This window comes from Anastrepha ludens, chromosome 3 (assembly GCF_028408465.1).
Source record: "Anastrepha ludens isolate Willacy chromosome 3, idAnaLude1.1, whole genome shotgun sequence".
Classification (NCBI taxonomy): Eukaryota; Metazoa; Arthropoda; class Insecta; order Diptera; family Tephritidae; genus Anastrepha; species Anastrepha ludens.
In genome coordinates this window covers 94,510,828-94,524,057 of record NC_071499.1, presented here as the reverse complement: position 1 = coordinate 94,524,057, position 13,230 = coordinate 94,510,828, and the positions used below count along the sequence as shown (strand labels likewise).

The window sequence follows — 13,230 nt, the reverse complement described above, 5'->3', positions numbered from 1 at the left end:
GATCTCCAGCTGCAATAAATCTATTGTTAAGCGTTCTTATGTATTTGTCATATTCATCCGAGTTTATTATATGTCTAGGTGGACAGTAAATGGAAGAAATAGATACTGGTCCATTTTTGTCATATATGTATTTGCAATGTCGTGGATTGAAGATGAGGCGTCGAATATTGGAGTTGTTCTCTGTGAGTTATGCTTGATTTAATAATTATAGCTGTCCCTCCATGGGCTCTTCCATCAGGATGGTTTGTCACATACATTTTATAATTAGGAAATTTCAGAAAACTTTTGTCAGTAAAATGTGTTTCTGCAATCAATGCTATGTCAATTTCTTTGTCAGCTAAAAATTGTTTTAGTTCTAAATAGTGCTGTATTAGTCCATTTGCATTCCAAATCAGAATTTTAATTTTTTCACTTTTGTCCATTCATATTCTTTAAAAGCATTGTAATTATATCCATCATATTTGTCATCTGGTTGACGAGGGATTTTACCATGTCTTTAAGCTCTTAGATATCATTGTTTTTTTCAGATTTGTTAATCAGCTCCTGCTCTGCTTTATGTTCCCTTGAAGAAGATGCAACATCAGCATAGCTGACTCCGGGAATTATGTTTGTTACGGCTATTGTTATTGGCGTATTACTTTTATTTGTATTTGATGTTGGTTCTTTATTACGCAGAGGTGGAAGTCTTTGGACTTTAAGTGCTTTATAAATTTCGCATCCTTTGTAGTTGGCGGTATGGTTACCTCCACATAAGGCGCAGTTAACTTCCTTTATTCGGTTATTGCATTCTATTGATAGATGTCTACCAGCGCATTTCACGCATACTGGATCTCTTGTACAATAATTTTTTGTATGATATATTTCTGGCATTTCGTGCACTGTGAAATGGTGCGCTTATGGTGAGGTGCCTCAAAGGAGACTATGCAGTTCATTAGCTTGTTTATATTGTTAATGTCTTTGTTGTGCATATATTTAAGGAACAGTTCTAAAGTGAACAAATGATTTTCTTGCATGCCGGTTTCCAAGAAAAGTATGTTTGTAGGCATATGTGATGGTAGCTTCAGAATTCGTTTTACAAAATACTTTTGCAATATATCAACTTCTTCAAACCACCCGAAGCCCCACACCTGTGCTGCGTATGATTGTATTGAACGACAAACTGCAAGAAAAAGTTTCCATTTAGCTTCAATTGAAGTTTCTTTCTTTTTTTAAAGACAAGTCCACGAAGCATTAATACCATTCTTTGCTGCAGCTGTTCTGTTTTCAACATGTTTTTTAAAATTCATCTGAGGTGTTATTTCCACTGCTAAGTAAGTATATCCAGACACAGTCTGTATTTCTTCCTTACTATAATACCATTTCTCCTCTTTACTAAGTTTCCCACCTTTTCTGAACACCATTATTTGAGACTTTGAGCGGTTTACTTCAAGATTCCACAGGTTACAGTAGCTTTCAAGGTTATTAATCATCACTTGTGGTTTGTCTGGGAGATCCGCTAACAAAATGATATCATCTGCATACATTAGAAGTCTAATATTTTTCCCTTCTATGTTTAATCCTCCTTCTAAGCTTTCATGTAAGTCGTTTATGTAAAGAGCAAATAGTATTGGCGACAATAAGCATCCCTGTTTGACGCCTGAGTTTGTTTTGAATGTATCTGAAGTTTCTGAGCCATTCCATACAACTGCCTTTGTATCGCTGTATATATTCCCTATGAACTTCACTAGTTTCGTTGCAAGCCCAATGTGGTGCAGCTTATATATCAAGGCATTTCTTGATACTCTATCAAACGCCGCTTTAAAGTCGACAAAATACACGTAAACTTTCTTCTTTTCTTCGAATTTCAAATGGACAATAGCGGCTAAATTGAATACCTATATTGTCGACTGTGGAGTAATTCTTTCTGAAGCCATTTAAGATACTGTTCCTTTCAGTCCAAGAGGTTATTCTTTCGTTAATTATGCCCATCATAACTTTAGCAATACAGTTCATGAATGAAATTCCTCTGTAGTTTCCTACAAGGGCAGAATCCCCTTTTTTGAACTTTTTGGCTGTATGCAATGTATAGGGTCACTGATTCGCCGCGTTGTTTCTGTCAATCATTTCATTCATAACATTTCTCGCCTACTGCTCCCAAAGAAGAGAGCACCAATTACAGAACAAATGATTTTGGTTCAATAATTAATCTTACATTCGATAGTACTAGTTTCTATAGGTTTTCCCTAATGCAAAATAAGCGACTACTCTATCCAAAGTGATAATTCAGCTGTATTATGTGGGATAACTGTTGACAAGGGTTCCAAGAATAGGCAAACGACACTTCTGGGATTGAATGCTACTTCTCTTCATGCTGCTATATTTACAAAAACCCTATATTCGAAGAATACTGTTTTGGGAATATCGCTGGAGCGAAAGCATAGCTAGCCTTCGTAACAAGTGTCTCATGAAGACATTTCCATCAATCAAGAAGGGGGATGCATTTTCCGGAGAGACAAACACTATATAGAGCTGCTTGTACCTGTGTAAAACAAGAAATCATAGAGAGTAGACGCTATAGTTTCTAGAGATATATGTTGAGCCGTTCATAATCCGTGGAGCTCAGCTTATAAGATTGTCAAAAAAAAACTGAAGCGTCCCAAGGGCTTTTATAACTTTTAAAATAAAAAAGAAGTTATACTTGAACTTTCATTTTATTTGACATACAATTTTTAGCAAGCCCGGACTTTTACTTTTCTACTCCAATAATAATAGTTAAACTTGGCCTAATATTTTTTTAGGCTTAACTAAAAGTTATTTCTCAACAATAAGTCCTTTCCAAACAAAGTTACTATATAATTATACTTCCATATACGAAAGTAGGATCTTCGTAAGGATTCCCAATAACTCAGTGAGGGTTGTCATCTATATAATTTAATAATATTTTTTAGGCCAAATAAAAGTTCTTGCTCAATAATAAACAAACTGCTAGCCTACAACAATAGTATTAAGACATTTTTAAAATTTTATGGCAAACACAGGCAATTATTTAATTTGGATAGGCGTAAAAGAATCCAAAATTGTTAGGCTAGGTTTAACTGTAATTATTAGTTCAGAAAAATAAATATACCGATTTTTCCATTATTATAGTACCATTTCTTGCAGAGGAGGTCCTGAAGATCAAAGGAACTTTCATCTATGACAAAATTTTTCTCCGCGCTTTTTTAGCCTCGCAAAAAAATAACTGTTAAATTGGGCTCCTAAAGCGCGGACTAACTTCCAAAAATAGCAATCCTATTCGTGGCGACGAATTGAAACAATAGAGTTCAAAGCGGACGGATAATATTCCATAACATTAAATAGATTAAATTATACTATATATACATACATATACAAACACGCAGTTTCATGAGGATAATGTATTTCAGCAACTCGTTTTATAGTAATTTATTTCCCAATAGGGTAATTTAACAATCAAATGGTCTGCGCGGCTAGTGAATGGCAGATCGACATCAAACGCGCCGCATGTCCTTTTGACCTATCCCAGCACAATGGACATACAGACATCTAAATTTTATGATGTGAATGTGTTCCATTCGTGTAATTACAGCGAATTTCCAATTGTTTTTGTTTTCAAACGCGAAGTTAAATGAGGATTATTATAGACTTATTGTGACAGAAGAAGAATCGCATAAGAATGCGTGTTTTCGAAGTGAGCGAAAATGACGTGAGCAGAAGGGATTTTATCGCACTTGAATTGCCTGACGGCTTACGACGAAGTCGCTCGTCGCTCGCCGATTGTCGTCGACTTTGCCTCTACCTGCATTTCGGCTGCCAACTTTGTCGGTCTGGGTTAGTAGGTGAACGTGAATTTTAATTTGGTTTTTGTTTGGCACATACGCCCACAGAAACTGGTATTCACGAAACAAATCAGGCGCATAAAATGTATACTCGCAAATATGTAGGAGCACAACGACAATGACGGCGACGAAGTCTACATGCGTCGGTTGCCTTTTAGCGCTTTTGATTTTGCTTTTGCACTTTGGGCCAACTAGAAATACTTTTAGTGCTTTCACACTTATTGAGGCGAGTAGAACTGCGTAAAGTGAATGTAAAGAATATTTTTTGTAATTTTTATTAGAACGTTGGACTGTTAGTGGTGTTAAGCGAAGAAAAGTGAGGAGATCCATGTGAAAAAGTGTGTAAAATAAAACAAGAAAAAATGTCAGTAAATATAAAATAATGAATTTACATAGTGACTTTATTTCTATAAAATAAAAACAAAAACAGCAGTACCATTAGCGGGCAGGATAGCGCCTAGCATCACATACATATATATACGCACCAATATCCTCCGCCTTTAGACTTTCGCTGCCGCATTGTTAATGCCGCCGCCATTTGTCGTTCCTTCACCTGCAAGGGTTCCATGCGTACACATGTATAAGTGCATATACACATGAGCACTCGTATGTAGGTGCGATTGACGCAAATTGTTGCGGTCGGCTATTTCTATTCATTGTTGTGCAATTTCTCTCTGAAATAACGCTCAGTGAAATATCGGTTGCCGCCGTCGTCGCTTTTGCAGAGTTCGGTTTGCCCTCTGTCACCTGCTGACTATGAAATGAGGAAATCTTCCTACAGTTAATTGTGTCACTAATACTGGCAGTGTCTTATAATTGCATTCAAACGAAAATAGTGTACTACAATCAGTGTGGGCAAAAATAGCAGAAGTGAATTGAATATGTGAAAAGTAAAAAACACTAACAGAGAGACGCCACAACGGTGGTTCAAGGAGAAAGAGATGAGAAGGGGAGAATGTATGCTTAAAAAAGTGAGATGTAAAATAAATAATAATAAAAACTAATACGAGCATTATTATTGCTTCTGCAGGCTTTAATTAGCAGTGGCAGAGGTGTCTCATGCGCGATTTCTGGTTAAGAATGAAGGACTGTGAAATCACCCAATTATGTGTTGATAAAATAAGTAAACGTTTTTAACGAGAATGAATATAAAACGAAACTCTTAGAGTTTGGTGTCAACAAGCAACTAAACAGCGCTGCAAGAGTGGAACGTTTATTTAGATAAAAATACCGTCCAGCAAATCATAAATTTGTTGAATAATTTGCTTTCATTTGTAATTCGACATATATAGGAAAAGTAAAGAGTAAGTTATTATTAAGCACTAACTTGGATAAAAAATGTGTTAAGTCATAGCAATCAAACCCATATTGGTAGATCTATAATAAAATGCACATACCTCGATATGTACATATGTATCATATGTAAGTAGAAGCCAAGATCTTCACAACTAGACCTCCCCTTTCTGTGTGCAATCAAGTATTATATTTGTATTAATTTATGTATTTATAGTAGAATCACAAATAATCGTTGCAGGGTCTGAGCTGTTCGCTATAATAATTAAAAAATCGCTCAAATAAAATTCCCGCTGAAACTTTCTTACTTAAACTTAAAAACACCTTATTATCGTTCATATTTCTGTATGTACTGCATACCATACTTTTTATGAATTGGGCAAAGTATCTTAAATTCCAGGGGCGTCAGTTCTATCGAGAATGATTGCGAAACTTGTCTTCTCAACTCATCTTTCCGCTGTTATTACCATTTTTATTATTAAGGCATGCTCCGAACAGCAGTCGCCGGTATCTTTACTAGAAAAGCGCCATCTTAAAGCCCTCTGTAAGTCTCCAAAGTTTTTGCGAAATTTTCGCCCGTTTTTCCCGTCAGCCAGCATCTCAAGCTCTTCACACTCACCTAATTCGGTCTCTCAAAATAATACAATTTCCACGTCGCTCTGCAGGCAACGTCTTTTCATCCTTCGGCAACGCAGTATTCCCCGTCGTATCAGTAATTTTTGTATCTAATTTATTGAGTAGTACTCTCGAAAGCAGGAACGAGTCAAGTTCCCAATCTTGTGGCTTTTGCAATTCCAGCTTTTATTCGTCAAGATTTTCTTGCTATGTTAAACACACATTTTGATTACAGATGTGCAAATCGATGTGAGATCTTCGCACACCAGATCGATGTATTTTACTTTATTTATTTACTCGTTTTCATAGTGGGCAGCTATACACTGCTTTAAAATATGGTGTGTGAGGAATCGAATCCTGCAGATCAAACTACATTTTTCAATATTTGAAAGATTGTACAAGTAATCGCATTGTTTTTATTTTAAATGCCCAGATACCCTATGAGCAAAAAGTGCCGAGAATGTTTAATTTAAACGAACCGCGCTCGTGGGAACCGGCCCATTTTTTTCTCTTATGTTGGTAGAACTGTAAGGCACACATCTGTCACTTTTTAGCGCCATTGGATCATTTGAGAGATGCTGTACGTCGCAAACGCCCGGAAATGTGGACAAACAATTCTTGGATTTAGCATGATGATAACGCGCCATCGCATTGAGCCCAAATTGTGGTGGATTATTTGACCAAACACCACGAAAATACCATCGTACAAGCACCGTATTCACCTAATATGGCCCCTTGCGTCTTCTTTTTGTTTCCCAAGTTGAAGTTACCACTTCGTGAAAGGAGGTTTCAGTCGATAGAGGAGATCAAAGAGAATGCGACGAAGGAGCTGAAGGCCATCCCTTCGTCGGCCTACCAGGGGTGCATGGAGGACTGGGTTAAACGTTGGCATATGTGTGTTGCTTCAGACGGGTCATATTTTGAAGGAGATAAAATAAATTTACCTGTTTCATTTAAACATTCCCGGTACTTTCTGATCATAGGGTATATCTAACTTATTTTTTTCCCCTCCTAGTAATCACGGGAAATATACATATATATATATATATATAAACTCCGTTTGTTAAATTATTTTTTATCCTGGCGATAAGAGTGATCTTTTGTCGGATTGGAAATTATTATAGAAGGGTGGATGATTCAAGATATATTTCTCCCTTTTCCTCTAAGCGTGGCCTACTAAGTCCAACTCATAATTGCATTTCATTAAATATGCGTAATAAAAAATTTAAATATCCTATTAATATTCATATTTGAAGACTCAAAACTATCATCAATGCCAATGATAATTTTTTTAGGTATTATTATTTCAAACCGCTTGCTTCCAACAATTGTCTGAGCCTGCCTTAAAAAATCATGTGTTCGTAAAGCATGGTTTTAACGATAGATAAGAAATTACAGATGATGATGTTTCTCCGCACATATTCAGGGCAAAAAATGTATTTCATTTCTAGTTCACATTTCCCTGATAGGCCATTGAAAATTTAAGTCACTTGGAATTGTGCTAGTGAAGAATATCGCTAGAAAAGCTAGTTTTTCTAATCTCTACTCAAAAAAAAATACAACTCAAAAACCAATAAATTATTTTTATGTCTATATATATAATATATATAAGTATATATATATATGTATACCTATATAATTGACGCTTGCCCCCTTTTTGCGCGTTTAGCCGAGCTCCTCCTTCTATTCGTGGCGTGCGTCTTGATATTGTTCCACAAATGTGTCTCTATGCAAATTAATTGCTCCAAACATTACACAGTGTCTCATATCACTGCAATTAGGGAACAATGTTTATTTTTTATTTTTAGCATATATACATATGCATATAGGTATATGCTGGACAAAATATCAGACAATAGAAAAAAACTCATTTAAAGCGTTACTTTATTTTGACATTTTATGAGTTCACAAAATGAAAATCCCAAACGTAATTAATAAATTAGGTACCCCAACAAGATAATAAACACACTCACCTCACTACCATCCATATATGAATATATAATTACTTAAGTATGTATATGTACATACGAGTATAATATTTACTTATATACATAAGAGCCCAATGAGCAGAAAAACAACGCGAAAATTAACAAGCCCATAACTCAAAATTAAGGTGTACTCGTTTTATACTCGCATTAATAGCAGCAACTTAAACAAGCATACTTGATAAGTCACTGTTTGACAGAGCTGGAGCCATTTTATTCTCTTTCCTCCATATTTTTCATTAACCGACCGCCTACTGAACCGAGTTTCGTAGTGTGCATTTCGTATATTAGCGTAGTGAGAATGGAATACAATTGACTGCTATGAATATTGTATGGTTGATGGCCCCAAAGCCATCCCTTGGAAACTTTAAAGGAGAAAATATCACACATGCATATGTACATATGTATGTGCAAAATGAATACTTTGAATTAATAAAATGTTCTCCTTTTTTATTATTATTGATATAAATAGTGGGGTGCGATGAAATGGATCCACTATTCTCGAGTTGAAATATAAAAAGATTATCAACAAGTAAGGAAGGCTAAATATACTTTAAAAAGTACTGTATACACATACTATATAAATATAGTAGTAAACTTATATGCCCGCACACATTTTAGTAAAATTTGACTCGAAAATGGATGGAGGTGGGGAGCAATACGTGTACCAAGTTTGGTCGAATTTTCTAAGTCACTATCGAGATACACTTATTTAACCAAAACAGGCGTGCTTCATATATATTTTCTTGGGTTCATCATTTGTAACAAATTTTAGTAATTTTGCTTCATTTATAACAGAGATATCACTTTTTTCCTTTTTTGAAAGAAAGCAGGTGCCAATTTTTTTAATAGTGGTTCGCTCTATAGGTTTGCCCATTTTGTCAGAGGAATTTAAAAATAGCGCACAAATGTACCCTAACCGCATATCAACTTTTATAGAGCAAAGCCAATTAAAAACTCCGAGTAAAACCAAGCTTATTTCCTTTTGATCTTTCCAACGGAGAAACTGTCATCAGTAGCATCGCACGGCTAGCCAGTGGATGCCAATGTATGTATTTGTGGAGCTCAACATTCAATCATTTTCGTTTATCAGTAAGCCTAAATAGGCTCCTCAATCCAGAGCAATACTTCTTAAAACGAGAAATTTTGCATTCGATTTTGAAGTTTATTAAAACGTTACGGAGACGTTACGGAGAACTTAACAACCATTTGACATTACACCACTTCCGGTTTTTTCTTTTGGCTTGTGGCTCACCTTAATTACATACCACTGTATCCATGCATTTGAACATTTACATACATATAATGAAACCCATCAAACGCGAATTTCGTGCGGGTAATTACAAACGACACCGGTGAGTGTTGAGCCCAGTAGGGAAATCGAAAAATTCGTCAAGGTAAAGAGAAAGGATAATGAACCACAGGTGCATAATTTGGTACTGTGTGAGTTTCAAGCATTAGCTCATTTTCCACGAGTTTGGAGCTTAGTGCTATTATTCTCATATTTGCACGTTTATATGCACATATATGTATGTTATAAGTATATTTCTACAGCATGTGATATTGGTATTTTCCTTACCGTGCACTTGGATATCATATAATTAATGCCCTTATTTTGTACACATATTAGTGCAAATATAATATGTCTGTATGTGCATATGTGCATATTATTAAGAGTATTGGCCATAGTTTGTGCGTGCAGCAGAGCATATAATGAATAATAACAATGACGTCTCGTCTCGCCCCGTCCCGTCGATCAATCAGCCATTCAATCACTCAGACGCGCAGCCAAGAAGGAGTTTTTGGTTCAAACCCCCCTCGAAATTTTTATAACAATAAATGATGCCACTTTTCATCATACTAAACATGACAAAGAAATTAAAAAATACAGTCATTTGTCAAAGTTATATTCCAAAAGATTTATAAAATAGTGCCGGCCAAAACGTGCAAATTGTGCGGTTTGCTTTCGTATTTTTACACCAAGTATACCGATGCGTAAGCGCGATGTAATGAATTGATAAAATAATGCTGGGAAGCAAGCAGAATTTACTAACTTCATTTAAAAAAACCTGCCTTACGATTTCTCAAACACTACATAAAGATCGACAGATTTTTTAATCTTCTCTATACTATAAAGGTGAATGTCTGTACATTGTCCGCGCATCACTACGAAACGACAACACCAAATTACGTAAAAATTTGTATACATTTATATTTTCACCCAATGAAGGTTATAGGCATGTTTTTATGATGGAACTCCCTTCCCACAGCCTCCAGGACGCGCCACCACTCTCATTCGTCACTAATAATCGAATATTTGCTTAAATTTAATCTAAAAAATCTAAGTTTTACCTATTTCCCACTGTTTGTAGCACACTCTAGACTTCACAATCCGTATAAGCTGTTCAACTATGACCCAAATGCAAAGTTCGAAAACGGTTTGAGATAGAAAATTAATAAAAATAATTTTGCTTGATATTTTTCTGATTGATTGTTTTGATTTTATTCAACGAGGCATAGCAACGGATGCCGGGTATTGTAATATTATGGTTATTAATAAAAAATAATTTTCTATGAAATTATTGTTTGTAATTCTTTTATATACATATCCTAAATCCCTCAAAACTACTCCTACGCGAGCGGGGCCGCGGGTTAAAGCTAGTAAATGTATATTTCAAAACTTCCAAGACTTTTTTCCTGGAACGCATCTTGTCTTGACGATAATGCTATACTATGTAAATTAAAAAAAAAATCATATCTTTTATAGTGATGGCTCAGAAGGTCATTTGAGAAAATTCAGTTGGAATAAAATCTTTGGTATAAAATAATTTGCACTCCACATTGCATCAAGGAAAGGCCAAAAATAAATTTAATTTATCATTTATTAACTACTTTAGCAACTCCTCCCATAACAATCGGTATGAAAATAGAAAACAATTTGAAGGTAAAACTGCATTGCTTCATGCGATTAAATCAGCTTGGTGCAAGCTCTTTAGTGGTCATCTACATCTAACGAATATTATAAATGTGAAAGTTTGCATGTTTATGGGTTTATCGGTTTTTGAATTTGGTTGTTTGTGACTCAAACACGCGAAAACGAGTGAACAGATTTGCATGAAATTCTGCACACAGTTTATGACCTGAATTGAAAATAGGCTATGAAGACAGGTGCCACCATTTAAAATTAATTCAATTAAAATTAATAAGCTCCACCAAACATTGCATTGCAGTGTCACATTCAAAAAGTTTAAGAGCATTAAATTGTGAAAATATTTTTCTGGAGGGTAGCAACCTGTTTGGAAAATGAAGTTCATGTAAAAATAATAAAACAAATGAACAAACAAACAGTATGGGTGTCAAAGGCAAAAGTTATGTAGCATATTATTTTGCATATATTTTTGAAAAGGGTTACCAAACATTCTTTTGGGTTGGGGAATAAGTTCGTAGCGCTTTTACTGAAGACTTTGTTTTAAACAAAAAACAATAATTATATCAATAAGTTAATAAATTATATAAACGCCGTTGCTGCTAACAACCTTTTCCCACCTCTCAATCAATTTGTTGATGCCGTTCCGTCAAAAATCGTAAGGTCTGGTGTCAAAGAAGTTGTTGAACCAGTTTTTAAGCACCTCTTTGTTATCGAAGGTAACGGCCTTCATATGGTTTGACAAGAAGCGGAAAAGATGGTAATCGGTTGGGGCAAGGTTCGAAGAAAGCGGCGGATGCTGAATGACCTCCTATTCGAGCTGTTGTAGCGCGACTTTGAGGGCATGTGCAACATGGATTTGGCGTTGTCGTGAAGGTGTATGGTTTGACGATGTCGATCAGGTCTTTTTAGGCGAATAGCCTCATTCACGCGATGTAGGTGAGCAATGTAGAACTTTGCTGACCGTGGCTTTGGCGTATCTCCAGGAGCCACCCACTCATTTCTTTGCTTCATACTGACGTATAGGCACCATTTCTCATCTCCCTATGACACCTTAGACCTCGACGAAAAGCAAAGAAGAGCAGGTGTGGATAATGTTTATTTTTGCCTCCTGGGTATTCCATTTCTAAGCTTTTCCCGTGGCCAACTATTTATGGCTTACTCTAGACTTGGTATCCCCGATAAATCTCCCAAATTAGGAGGCCAAATATGTTGTTTATCCTCTAGGTTGAGATGAAAAATTAATAAAAATGTTTTTGTTTAATTTTCTTCTAATTGGTTGTTTTTACTTTATTTATTAAAACGTAGCAAAGCAAGCCGGGTATTAATTCGGGTTTAGTAATTAGACAAAACAAATAACAGTTTAAAATCAAAACGTCTTTTTATCTTAACATTTTCAAGGTCAAATAGGTTTTAATTTACAATTACCCCTGAACAGGATTTTTTATCAATCCCTTTTCTTAGAACATAATTATATTACTAAAAAAAACAATTTCTCTAACGACTATGAGGAGGGATTTAACAGAAAAACAAAAGGAAAATATTTATCCTTAGTCAAGTGAGAAGAAGTGCATTGAAGAAGTACGATGTCACAAGATCGGTTGAATGGGGTCGCACGTTTTTAAGTCTATAGAGATTTAAACTTCTATGGTGGAAAGAGTTTTAGAAAAAACAAGCGACGAGTCGAAATGAAATTATAATTTTTTCCCGGAGCCTAAATGTCTTTTTTTTCATTGTGATTTGGGTTTAATTTTCTCATTTAATAAACCAACAACCGCCGTGACCGAATCGATTTGTCCGTGACTACCATTCGGTAGAGCCCTGGCTCAAAACCCACTTATACATTTTACCAGTAGAATAATTATAGAACGTAATTTAAATACCTAAAAAATTGAATATAAAGTAATTGGATATGAGTAGTTGGATAGAACCCTACATTGAATTAAATTCACTTAAGGCTCGAACAAGAGAAGTATTACGCAAGTGGTCCGCTACATTTAGCACCATAGAAAGGTAAAGTAAATATTGAAATTAATTCTTTCGAAAAGCAAAATGTTAAAAATTTACAGTATTGATTGTCATTGTTCATGTTATAAACAAATGAAGGCTAAAGGATTGATCTTTTTACTTCAAAAGACTTAAGTTTGATATGAAGGAATTGGTTCAACATAGCTCAATGATCCGTTCAATATTTGGAACCGTTCAATTATTTTTATGTAGATTTTATGACTTAGTCTCCAAATAAAAGTAGTGTATTCCAAATTTTATCGATCGCAAGACGTATATAATAACTTATGAGTATAAGGGTCAGTAAATTTGGAACTATTTCGCCCCCCAAACCCTAATATGCTATTACAAATTTTTGCAAAGTATGTTCGCCATCTAGTCGCCGAAACGCACCTGGCGCTACAAATGTTTTGCTCCTGTGTATTTCTTGACTTACAGTAGAATCAGATAACGCTGAAGGTTTGTGCACCACGGACTCTATGTGCTAATTATTCGTTTACTACATACCCTCCTTATTAAAAATGATTTTTTATGGTTTTATTTATTTATTTAGCGTATCGTACTAGCT

At 35.3% G+C, this 13,230-nt stretch overlaps 1 protein-coding gene across 5 annotated transcripts in view; it reads left to right on the top strand.

Moving 5' to 3' along the window:
- Positions 1-4,027: 4,027 nt before the first annotated feature.
- Positions 4,028-13,230, top strand: part of LOC128858491 (potassium channel subfamily K member 1-like) — a 52,244-nt gene continuing 43,041 nt past the window's right edge. The window contains exons 1-2 of one of the 5 annotated variants that reach the window (XM_054094835.1): positions 4,028-4,807; positions 4,867-5,140. The gene's annotated coding sequence lies outside the window, so the exon portion shown is untranslated. Of the gene's footprint in view, positions 5,141-13,230 lie in introns of all 5 variants that reach the window. The other 4 variants (XM_054094839.1, XM_054094837.1, XM_054094836.1 and 1 more) reach the window with 4 other exon arrangements.